Consider the following 12,603-nt stretch of genomic DNA (forward strand, 5'->3'; position numbering starts at 1 on the left):
TTCCTATGGCAATATACAATATATCCCCAAGATAAGAAGATCCATAGGGTAACTCGGTCCACATTTGGAGGGAGAGAGATACCAGCAACCTCCATTGCTTTAGAGAAGGTCATTAACATGATAATTAGAAACAACATGTGTGCCATATTTTCTAATGGAGTCTCTTTAATCTTGTTATTAGTCACCCAATTAATGAGGGGAAGCAGACTAATGCGGCTTTAGTTGAAAAGGGCCTACAGCTGGGTCCCCACCCACGCAGGCCCAGGGAGGAAGCAGGGCAGCAAGGGACAGCCATGGCCTAACGCCCCTCTGGGGCTCTGTGGCCTTCTCAGAGAGAGGTAAGAAGAGCTTCTTTCCTCTCTCTGGGTGACTCTGACGACTGGAGGCCTGATGGAGCGTATGAGAGATATGCTGCTCATAGTGCTACTGTCTCAATACGTCACCAAAAAGGTGTCTGACAATTCATCCAATATGGATCCTTGGTTACTGAATCTCTATGCATCCTACCACATCTGGATTCAGACTGAAAAGTAAGGTTTTACTGTATTTCTTTGCCAGTCAAAGTCACTGTTCTCATTCAAATCAAACAAATGAAGAGACACTTGGAAAAGGTGTTGTAGCTTACTACATACACAGAATATTGGAGTCCATCAGATGAAGCTCTCCCAATGTGATATTGTATACAATTTGTCTCAACCAGGTGGGAGCAAAGATCAACATTATTTTAGCACCAAAACCCCCTGCCTGCCTGCTCTGGTATTCCTTGGTAATGCAAGCAAATTTATGGCTATGTTAAATCTCAGTTTTATGAAGCAATCTGCAACGGTAGCTTGACAATTTTTCACACGTTACCAGAATCACAAATGTCTCAAATATTGTATTTCTCATTCTATGAGCACTCATCCATGTTCAGGCAGACTCAGTAGTGACAGGTGTCTGACACAACACATTACCGCAGTGGGGGAGAGTGGGGGGAAGGGGGGAGACTGAGGCGGCACCGATCTGCTCTTGGTTGTGCCGACACTGCCAACATGTTTATTTAACCCTGCTTCTGATTTTCGTGCACCTGCTCATCTTCCTGTGTGTAGCCTATCTGCTAAATCTCTCAAACCCCAAATTCAAAAATGCAGGAGCGTTCGTATTCCAAAATGTGGGATGTCAAAAGAACAGCTCAGTACTCTTGTCATCACCTCTGGCAACATATAAAAGCTACTTTTCATCTACAATTTCTCCCCATTACGTTTTCTCCCGACATGGTGTATATCCTATTACACACTAAGGAGCCTTTTCCTTCCTTTCCGGCTCCTTCTCTGTTGTCTGAATGGTTATTTGCTAAGCTGTAAGAGAGGGGAAAACAGCTATTCAGGTAAACCAACATCCAGAAGAGAAAAGTATTCTCAAAACCTAGCTTGGCTGGAGGGAAGCGGCTTGCCAGTGTCATTTCTGCAACGTGTTTTACCTGCAGGCATACTCTTACTCCCGTCTGTTCCTTTCAGTGGGATTCACCACTTTAAGCTTCTTGTAGAAATTCCCCAAAACCAGGCAGACTCCTAACTGGCTTGGCAGTGATCAGTGTGAAAGCACAAAATGGTAGGCAACTGCAGCTGCTGTTCGCGGGCCAATAATACCATCCTTGATCAATACGAAGAATATGCATTTTTGCCAGAACACGTCATCAAAGTTATGTGACTGACACTGATAAAAGACCCGATGGTATTGTGTGTTGACATACTTACAGAAGTAGTTATGTTCATGGCAGAAAATACTGTCTTGGGCCTGTTGTCCAACTGTCTTACTGTAATTCAGATTAAATGGTTATAAAATAATAGCAACAAAGGAGAGACCTTGGGATCAGTCAACTCCCACAATGACTGACATGTTGTTACTTTGTGGCTCTCAAAAGGAAAGCCTCTCAGCATTTTCTTATTACCAATTGACTGTATGGAAAACAAAGGTTGATTGACTCTTGATTGAACTGTACTTCACACAAATGCATGACTAACAGCTGATGCCCACACCTAGGGGAGATTTCCATTGATCTGCCCTTATCTCACTATAACTGCATCATACTCAAGGATAGATTCAGAAGAGCAAATACAATACATATCAGTAGTCTGCTTTGTTCTTTGCTTGTTCCTAACCACATAAAGCATGATGGAAAAAAATAAACCATGTCCCTTATCCTTTCTTCCACAGCCTTGGATGTAGAGCCTCAGACTCTTTGCTTAACACTACCTGACAATTCGGTTGACATCTCAAAGAGTTCTTTAATATATTCTTAAACCTTTTGGCATCTCTTTCCTGCGCCAAATCTCATGAATAAGGCATAGGGCCCAGTCAGCAAGTGAGCGGGAGGAGAGGCGACGAGGTCCCATCCATCACTGTCACTGAGCTGCCTCTCTGGCGAGCTGCGTTCGCTCAGCCAGTGATCGCCACACACACACACGCTCCTGTCAGTAAACAGGTAAGAGAGCGGGTAGGGCTTGGGGAGGGTGGAGGAGTGTGTGTGTTGGGAAGGGGGGTTGCTCAGGCATTTATCTTGAGGAATCATTGAGGGATCTGAAGCAGGTCACCCACTGTTCTGCTCCACGGTTGAGAGAGACAGACCTCACTGTGCATAGGGATATGGAGATGCTTGGAGACTGCTGCTTCAGGCATCCTCCACCCTCTTGTCTCCTCTCCTCACCCTGCAAATTGTATATGGTGGGTTTTAGTGATTAGGATTAAGTGTGAGTGAAAGAGGAAGAAAGCAACCTGGTCTCATAGACTAGACGTAAATTCTGGACACTCAAATGTGTATGATATGTTTAAAAAAAATTATATTTCACCTTTATTTAACCAGGTAGGCCAGTTGAGAACAAGTTCTCATTTACAACTGCGACCTGGCCAAGATAAAGCAAAGCAGTGCGACAAAAACAACAACACAGAGTTACACATGGGATAAACAAATGTACAGTCAAGAACACAACAGAAAATCTGTATACAGTGTGTGCAAATGAAGTAAGGAAGTAAGGCAATAAATAGGCCATAGTGGCGAATGTTATGTTTGGTTTGGTTACATAAGACAGAGGGCTTTATTTTGGCTGGCTTTAAGGCGGCGCTAGTGTCAAACTCACATTAGTTTGCAATTTCGTTATGTAAAAACGGGCGCACTAGAATTTTCCAGCCCTAATGCCAGGTTTGGTAATTTACCTGTCTAACGTCAGCACGCTTCCGCTCAGATGTGAGAGGTGTAAATATTGAGGTGTCCAAAAGCTGGTTTTAGCGGTAACGCAGTTGGTTATGGAATTAATTTTGACAGCAGAAACGCAGCCAATCGAGCTATGATGCACACACATGGAATAATGTGATTTGGTGTCTGTATACTTCGGATTTAGAAAGGTAAACACTAAATGTTTTTTCCCCATTTAATTGTATTTTATTAAAAACCGAGCATAGCCTCCCCCTCTTCTCAAAGAGGTATGTTTTTGTCCTGTCCAATATAATCAAGTAGGCTAGTCAAGACCGTCGACAAAGTGTTTGGCTCGTGAGATCGCTTGGAAATAAAACTTTATTACCAAAGCTTTATTAAAACATTACATTTGAGAGGAGCAAAACATTGAGCATTCCCTTTTTTATCTATGTATTGTAGGCAGGCCTACCAAATTTTAGCCCTTCTTTGGACGTGTGTAGAACCCCCTCCATGAGAGTTAAATAAAAGGTTAAAAAAATTACATTACATTTTGTTTTTAATTATGTTATCTACATATGTCCATGCCCATCATCAAACAAGAGATGAGAACCTCAGTGAATACTGGTGAACCTCGTATTTAGAAGTTATTTTTAGAAGATAATTATTTGTTTCCCTTTCATTTTTTTAACCCAAGCACTCTGTAAGCTGGGTTGTACTATGGCTTGCGAAAGTATTCACCCCCTTGGCATTTTTCCGATTTTATTGCCTTACAACCTGGAATTAAAATAGATTTTTGGGGATTTGTATCATTTAATTTACTCAACATGCCTACCACTTTGAAAATGCTAAATATTTTTTATTGTGAAACAAACACCCCAAAGTCAATACTTTGTAGAGCCACTTTTTGCAGCAATTACAGCTGCAAGTCTCTTGGGCTATGTCTCTATAAGCTTGGCACAATCTAGCCACTGGGATTTTTGCCCCATTCTTCAAGGCAAAACTGCTCCAGCGCCTTCAAGTTGGATGGGTTCCACTGGTGTACAGCAATCTTTAAGTCATACCACAGATTCTCCAATTGGATTGAGGTCTGGGCTTTGACTAGGCCATTCCAAGACATTTATATGTTTCCCCTTCAACCACTCGAGTATTGCTTTAGCAGCATGCTTAGGGTCATTGTCCTGCTGGAAGGTGAACCTACGTCCCAGTCTCAAATCTCTCGAAGACTGAAACAGGTTTCCCTCAAGAATGTCCCTGTATTTAGCGCCATCATTCCTTCAATTCTGACCAGTTTCCCAGTCCCTGCCGATGAAAAACTTCCCCACAACATGATGCTGCCACCATCATGCTTCACTGTGGGGATGAAGTTCTCGGGGGATGAGAGGTGTTGGGTTTGCGCCAGAGATAGCGTTTTCCTTGATGGCCAAAAAGCAGCATTTTAGTCTTATTTGACCAGAGTACCTTTTCCATATGTTTGGGGAGTCTCCCACATGCCTTTTGGCGAACACCAAACGTGTTAGCTAATTTTTTTCTTTAAGCAATGGCTCTTTTATGGTCATTCTTCTGTAAAGCCCAGCTCTGTGGAGCGTACAGCTTAAAGTGGTCCTATGGACAGATACTCCAATCTTCGCTGTGGAGCTTTTCAGCTCCTTCAGGGTTATCTTTGGTCTCTTTGTTGCCTCTCTGATTAATGCCCTCCTTGCCTGGTCCATGAGTTTTGGTGGGCGGCCCTCTCTTGGCAGGTTTGTTGTGGTCCCATATTCTTTCCATTTTTTAATAATGGATTTAATGGTGCTCCATAAGATGTTCAAAGTTTCTGATATTTTTTCATAACCCAACCCTGATCTGTACTTCTCCACAACTTTGTCCCTGACGTGTTTGGAGAGCTCCTTGGTCTTCATGGTGCCGCTTTCTTGGTGTTGCCCCTTCCTTAGTGGAATTGCAGTTTCTGGGGCCTTTCAGAACAGGTGTATATATACTGAGATCATGTGACAGATCATGTGACACTTCGATTACACAGGTGGACTTTATTTAACTAATTATGTGATTTCTGAGAGTAATTGGTTACACCATTTGTTATTTATGGGCTTCATAGTAAAGAATACATATGCAACATCACTTTTCCGTTTTTGATTTTTTTTTAATTTTTTGTTGTTTCTTTCATACTTCACCAATTTTGACTATTTTGTGTATGTCCATTACATGAAATCCAAATAAAATATATTTAAAGTACAGGTTGTAATGCAACAAAATAGGAAAAACGCCAAGGGGATGAATACTTTTCATTGTAGGTCTACATTTGTAACGGCTGTCTATGGAAGAAGTGGACCAAAATGCGGCGGAGTTAGGGTTCGTCATATTTAATGTCACGAACACTATGCATTTACAAAAACAACAAAAACTGACAGCCAACACAGTCCTGTCAGGTGCAACCACATTGACAAGCACAATTACCCACGAAACACAAAGGAAACGTAGGCAACTTATGTGTGACTCCCAATCAACCACAACCCTCTACAGCTGTGCTTGATTGGAAGTCACACGGCCAAAATCAATGAAACAATAAAAAACACACACTCCCTTCTGCCACGTCCTGACCCAACTACACCCTCTACTGGTCAGGACGTGACAGTACCCCCCCCTCAAGGTGCAGACCCCGGGATGCACCTAAAAAAAGAACACACAAGAAAATCCCCAACAAAAAGGAACACCTAAACAATAAGGGAGGGAAGGAAGGGAGGGTGGCTGCCGTCACCGACGGCACTGTGCTACACCCTCCCTCCCCAACCCACCTATCCTGGAGGTGGCTCAGGTGCAGGACGTGGACCTCGCTCCACCTTCGGCGTCGCCCACTTTGGTGGCGCCGATAGCTGCGCCGGGCAGACGGGCCACTCGGGCTGACCCTGGCAGACAGACCACTCGGGCTGGGCCGGAGGACTGGAGGGCCACTCGGGCTGGGCCTGAGGGCAGGAGGGCCACTCGGCTGGGCCGGAGGGCAGGAGGGCCCCTCGGGCTGGGCCGGAGGGCAGGAGGGCCCCTCGGGCTGGGCCGGAGGGCAGGAGGGCCCCTCGGGCTGGGCCGGAGAGCAGGAGGGCCCCTCGGGCTGGGCCGGAGAGCAGGAGGGCCCCTCGGGCTGGGCCGGAGAGCAGGAGGGCCCCTCGGGGTGGGCCGGAGAGCAGGAGGGCCCCTCGGGGTGGGCCGGAGAGCAGGTGGGCCCCTCGGGCTGGGCCGGAGAGCAGGAGGGCCACTCGGGCTGGGCCGGAGGGCAGGAGGGCCACTCGGGCTGGGCCGGAGGACAGGCAGGGCACCCTGGCAGATCCTGGCAGGCGGGCACCTCTGGCAGCTCCGGGCAGTCTGGCCACTCCGGCAGCTCCGGGCAGTCTGGCCACTCCGGCAGCTCCGGGCAGTCTGGCCACTCCGGCAGCTCCGGGCAGTCTGGCCACTCCGGCAGCTCCGGGCAGTCTGGCCACTCCGGCAGCTCCGGGCAGTCTGGCCACTCCGGCAGTTCAGGGCAGTCTGGCCACTCCGGCAGTTCAGGGCAGTCTGGCCACTCCGGCAGTTCAGGGCAGTCTGGCCACTCCGGCAGTTCAGGGCAGTCTGGCCACTCCGGCAGTTCAGGGCAGTCTGGCCACTCCGGCAGTTCAGGGCAGTCTGACGACTGTTGACTGGCGGGCAGCTCTGACGACTGTTGACTGGCGGGCAGCTCTGACGACTGTTGACTGGCGGGCAGCTCTGACGACTGTTGACTGGCGGGCAGCTCTGACGACTGTTGACTGGCGGGCAGCTCTGACGACTGTTGACTGGCGGGCAGCTCTGACGACTGTTGACTGGCGGGCAGCTCTGACGACTGTTGACTGGCGGGCAGCTCTGACGACTGTTGACTGGCGGGCAGCTCTGGTGACTGGCAGTTCCGGGCAGTCTGGCCACTCTGGCAGTTCCGGGCAGTCTGGCCACTCTGGCAGTTCCGGCTCAGGATTCACCAGGCTGGGGAGACATAACGGAGACCTGGCTCTGGGCGCAGGCCCTGGACTCACCAGTCTGGGAAGACCCGCTGGAGGCCTGGTTTGAGGAGGTGGCACAGGAGAGACCAGGGTGGAGAGACCCACTGGAGGACTGGTCTGCGGAGGAGACACGGGCTTGACCAGGATAGGGAGACCCACTGGAGGACTGGTCCGTGGAGGAGGCACGGGCTTGACCAAGATAGGGAGACCCACTGGAGGACTGGTCTGTGGAGGAGACACGGGCTTGACCAGGATAGGGAGACCCACTGGAGGACTGGTCCGTGGAGGAGGCACGGGCTTGACCAAGATAGGGAGACCCACTGGAGTACTGGTCCGTGGAGGAGACACGGGCTTGACCAGGATAGGAAGACATGCAGGAGGCTTGGTTCTGGGCGTAGGCACAGGACGTGCAGGGCTGGGAAGACATACAGGAGGCCTGTTTCTGGGCGCAGGCACAGTCTTTACCAGACAACCAGCACGCACCTCAGGACGAGTATGGAGAGCTGCCTCAGGTGACATCATTCCCACGACACGCTCATTAGGGCGAATGCCGTACTTAATGCACCATACTAGCAGCTCTCTCATCTCTCTCTCTCCTAATTTCCCCATTAATCCCGTCACAGTCTCTGTCTCATATCCCTCGCTCACCTCCAATGTCATCCTTACTGGCTCTGGTTCCGACCTCAGCTCCACCGACTGTCCCGTGTGCCCCCCCAAAAAAAATTCTTGGGGCTGCCTCTCGCGCTCATTGCGCTCTCTCTCCTCGTAATAGCGCCTCTCCGCTCTCGCCGCTTCAATCTCCCACTGCGGGAGGCGATATTCCCCAGCCTGAGTCCATGGTCCCTCTCCGTCCAGGATCTGTTCCCAAGTCCATTGGTCCATAACGCTGTACTCCTGCTGCTCCTTCCTCTTACGCTGCTTGGTCCGGGTTTGGTGGGTAATTCTGTAACGGCTGTCTATGGAAGAAGTGGACCAAAATGCGGCGGAGTTAGGGTTCGTCATATTTAATGTCACGAACACTATGCATTTACAAAAACAACAAAAACTGACAGCCAACACAGTCCTGTCAGGTGCAACCACATTGACAAGCACAATTACCCACGAAACACAAAGGAAACGTAGGCAACTTATGTGTGACTCCCAATCAACCACAACCCTCTACAGCTGTGCTTGATTGGAAGTCACACGGCCAAAATCAATGAAACAATAAAAAACACACACTCCCTTCTGCCACGTCCTGACCCAACTACACCCTCTACTGGTCAGGACGTGACAACATTTTATTATTTTCTTTCTGTAAGCTGTTTAACAAACTATAACGGACTAACATTTGAAATGGAGTTGATTCCAAGGCAATACATAAATACACAACTTCAAGCAACCACATATTTAGCCATGGAGCAGGTTCTGATTGGCCAGTGAGGAGCCAAGTCTTGACACACCCACAACTTGTTTATTAATCAAAACCCAGCCCTTTCACACCAATGCCAGCAACTGCACCGATAAGTGTGGTTGGGAAAATATCAAAATCTTTGACACACCATCAAACTATTGCGCTAACGCCAGTGCTTAGACTGACCATTGCATTAGGTTTGTTAAAATAGAGCCCAGAAGGTTACTTAAGGCAAAAAATAAAAGGAGGCTTGAGGGATTCATTGTTTGGATGATTGTGGTGGATATGAGGGTTTGTTTGTGTCTCAGTGTTGTGTAAGCAACTGAAATCAGGTTTAATCCGTGCAAACAAGCTAACAAAACGCAGCCTTGGGCAGAAGTGAAAAAGTTCCCTTCTTTCTTTTTTACTGTGACATGGCCAAGGCCAGGAACCGTGACTGCTGGTACACAGAAAGCTACAGCAGTGTCATGTCACACCTTTTACCGCCTGGCTTCATCCTCTGTTCCCCTTCCTCCTTCCTACCTCAACTCTATATGCACCCATCCTCTGCTGTCTTACTCCTCTCCCCCTATACTGCTACCTCCTCCCTGCCAGGCTGTCTATCTTGCCATGCCTGGTCTTGCCCTGCCTCCCTCTTCTCCCCTCTCTCCTGACCCCCAACTCCTTCCTTCACCTCTCACTTCTCTCCTGTCAGTGTACCAGTCTGTTTAACAGGTGCATTATCGGGGAGAGCTCTTGTTTCACACTGAAACTTACCCAACAGCGACCCCAAAGTTGAGCTGATCACAACTGTAGAGCTGAGTCACTAGGCACCACCGTAAAGGACGTCATGCTGCTTGCTTAGCGAGTATCACTTCCTCCTGATTTGTGACTCACACTGAGGCTCAAACCCAGGACCTCTGCCTTGCTAGCACATGTGAACACCCTCCAGTCGCCACCACGCAAAAAAATAGCTATTCACTGGTGCAAGTGGGGACATGTCAGGCTTAAGAGTAAGTTTCACACATCCCCATGTGCTACACTGGCAAATGAAAGAAAACGGCCACAACACCACACTACAGGCATAGTGTGTTGAGCTCATTTTACACAGGTTCTGTTCTGCGCTTTTGCTTTCATTTACTCACTGTGTTTCTGCTGCACCTATTAATAAAGAGCAAAACCACACCTGGAGAATAAACGACTAAAACACCACCTGGAGGAAACTACTGTTTCGGTTTCGCTTAAAAAAATTTGCTTTAAAGAGAGATGTTAACAAAAGTGATGTGTAACATGGATATCTCTAGTCACATATTGGTGGAAGATGGAGGACTAACCATTTTCTAAACTAATGTGAAAGGAAGCGAATGATGACAATTGTTGTTCTGTAAAGGCTTGCACTGTAACACAATGTAGATTTGAATTGTATCCCTCATCTCTCACAATCCATACCAAATTCAGATGCTCAGGTTCTAGCAACCCTTTCCCTATTCATTCCATTAACAAAGACTCATAAAAACACAATTTAAAAAATCCAAGGCGAAACCATACTCATGATAATGTTCTCTTCGTTAAAATTTCCATTTAGGCTGTAATAAGTCATTGTTGCAGTGGTTTGGCTGTGTGTTGCTGGAGGTGATGTTGAAGAAGTCATGGGGCTGAGAAAGCGAGCATGTTATTGGCGTGGCGATGCTCTGAGTGAATCACAGATCATTAGCGCTAGCCTGTGTGGGTGGCTAATGGATGGTTGGATGAATGGGAGGATGCACAGCTCACAGCGTGTGCATCTAAATAGACAAAACTTCCACGAAACCTGCTTTACTCCATCGGCTCTGATGTGACAAAACTAGAACGGTTAAAGCAAATTCACAGTAGTTGTCCACCATGGTGCTTTCACCTATCCTGTGTTTTCACATCATTGCAGAGGAAGGAGTACACTTTATTGAGACGCAAGAGTGTCAGTGTCTTGAAATGCCCTCTGCCAGGTATGATTTAACCTGTAAATAGGTGGCTCTAATGTTAGCACCATTGGTTGGAGGCAGGCAGGGATTTGTGTATCAAGACGGGTGGACAGGGAGTATCAGAAACTCTATAAAATTACTACTATACTACCTATAAAACTGGTTGCTTCTTCACAAAAATCAGATTTTTCAAAACATAAGTGGTGAATGTAACTTGTTCTGTCATGAATAATATGCAGACTGTATGTGGGTGAGTTTTGCTCCAGGCTCGGTCATGAGGATCCTGCAGGCAGTGATCTGATGGCATTTCCCAGTAGGTGACTCCATCACAGCGTCTCAGTCCAACAGCAGGGCAACCTTTAATGCGCTCCACTCACCCACTGTGACAAAACACTAATGGTGCTGAATCGCTGAATTTATGTAATGTTCAGAGTTGTCAGAGAGAATTATGTTTAAAATGATCTAAAGAGATATGATGCCATTTTGATTATTAAGTACAGTAGCTGATGCAAATTAATGAGTGCTTCTAGAAATAGATGTAACTTTCAAAGTAGCCCATAATGACAACATACACTGATTTTCTGATGACACTGAAGTACAATTTATTACACATCAGTGATTGAGAATGCGCTTTTATGAGTGACAAGTGAATTCAAATGCAAGGACTGAAGAACAACTTAAAAACTACTATGAAGCACAAAAGTTCTAGTGTCAATCACAGTGCAAAAATAAATGTGGATTCAACATCATAGTACATTGTGTCACATCTTTCTGTTCATACACAACCTGGTCTCAGATCATTTTGTATTATTCTGTACGTACATCTGAGACACTCCATTAAGTATGATATGTTACATTTCCTATGGTAAGTATTAATTTGTGGATTCCCATCACCCATTTCACATAATATTTTCTATAGTATTATATGTTACGAATTTGAAAAAATGTACCATATGTTACGAATTCTAGCTAGGTGGCTAATGTTAGCTAGCTGGCTAACGTTAGTTAGGCTAGGGATTAGGGTTATCTTTAGGAGTTAGCATAAAGGGTTAAGGTTAGGATTAGGAGAAGGGTTAGCTAAAACAGGTTATGATGAGGGTTAGGGGAAGGGTTAGGGTTACAGGAAGGGTTAGCTAACATTTTAAGTAGTTGCAAAGTAGCTAAAAAGTTGTAATTAGTTGAAAAGTAGCTAATTTTCAAAAAATATCCTTGATGAGATTCGAACTTGCAACCTTTCAGCTGCTACAAGTTCACGTTATAAACTACCCATCCACACCGACCAACCACCGTAGTTAGTTTTTTTCCACTTAAAGCCAGACTCAGTAAGTCCAAATTAAAATGTCACTTTTTTTTCCCGGTTGAATATATCTTGAAATGTATAGATGAAAGATGAATTTGCCATTTGGATCACAAATGAAGGTTTTACTAATTTTAGGTACAGCAGCTTTGTTTACAAATTGCAGGTAAGATTTCTCCAGGTAATTTTGATGCATAGGCCTATTGATAATGTACATGCGAGAAATTCTCTGTCCCTCTGATCCATCCACGACTACAGCAACACATCAACAATACATATCTATCTAAATGTATATCCCTCTCAATACAAACAAGCCTCATAAATGAGAGTTGAGTGATACAGAATAAACATGTAATTTGGCTGACAAATACCATGTTATAACTGTTAATAATATTGGCTCCTGGCTGTCAGTCTGTCTGCCTGTCTGTGCGAGAGTTGATGATATGCAGGAGTGCAGATTTGAAAACACTGGATGGTCTGTCATTACAAAGTTAATTTGATGTTGCTAGCTTGAGCTTCTGAATGAAAACTGGAATTGTGGGTGATTTTCATTCAGCAAAGTATTGAGAATATTTTCCTAGTGCAACACTTGCTAGTTGGACCATATTTTAGACTTCTCAGCATGACCAGTGCCAGCAGCATGCTGGACACTATGAATAATAACCACGCAAGCCAGCTCTGTCTACTGTAGGGCTGACCCCAATTAGACAACTATTTGATTGTCTGGTCGATAGGTTGTTGATCATCCTACAGTAGTTGAGCAGTAGCAAAAAAAAAAAAAAAAGATGCTACACTTGTGATAAACA

This window comes from Salmo salar, chromosome ssa22 (genome assembly GCF_905237065.1).
Source record: "Salmo salar chromosome ssa22, Ssal_v3.1, whole genome shotgun sequence".
NCBI lineage: Eukaryota > Metazoa > Chordata > Actinopteri > Salmoniformes > Salmonidae > Salmo > Salmo salar.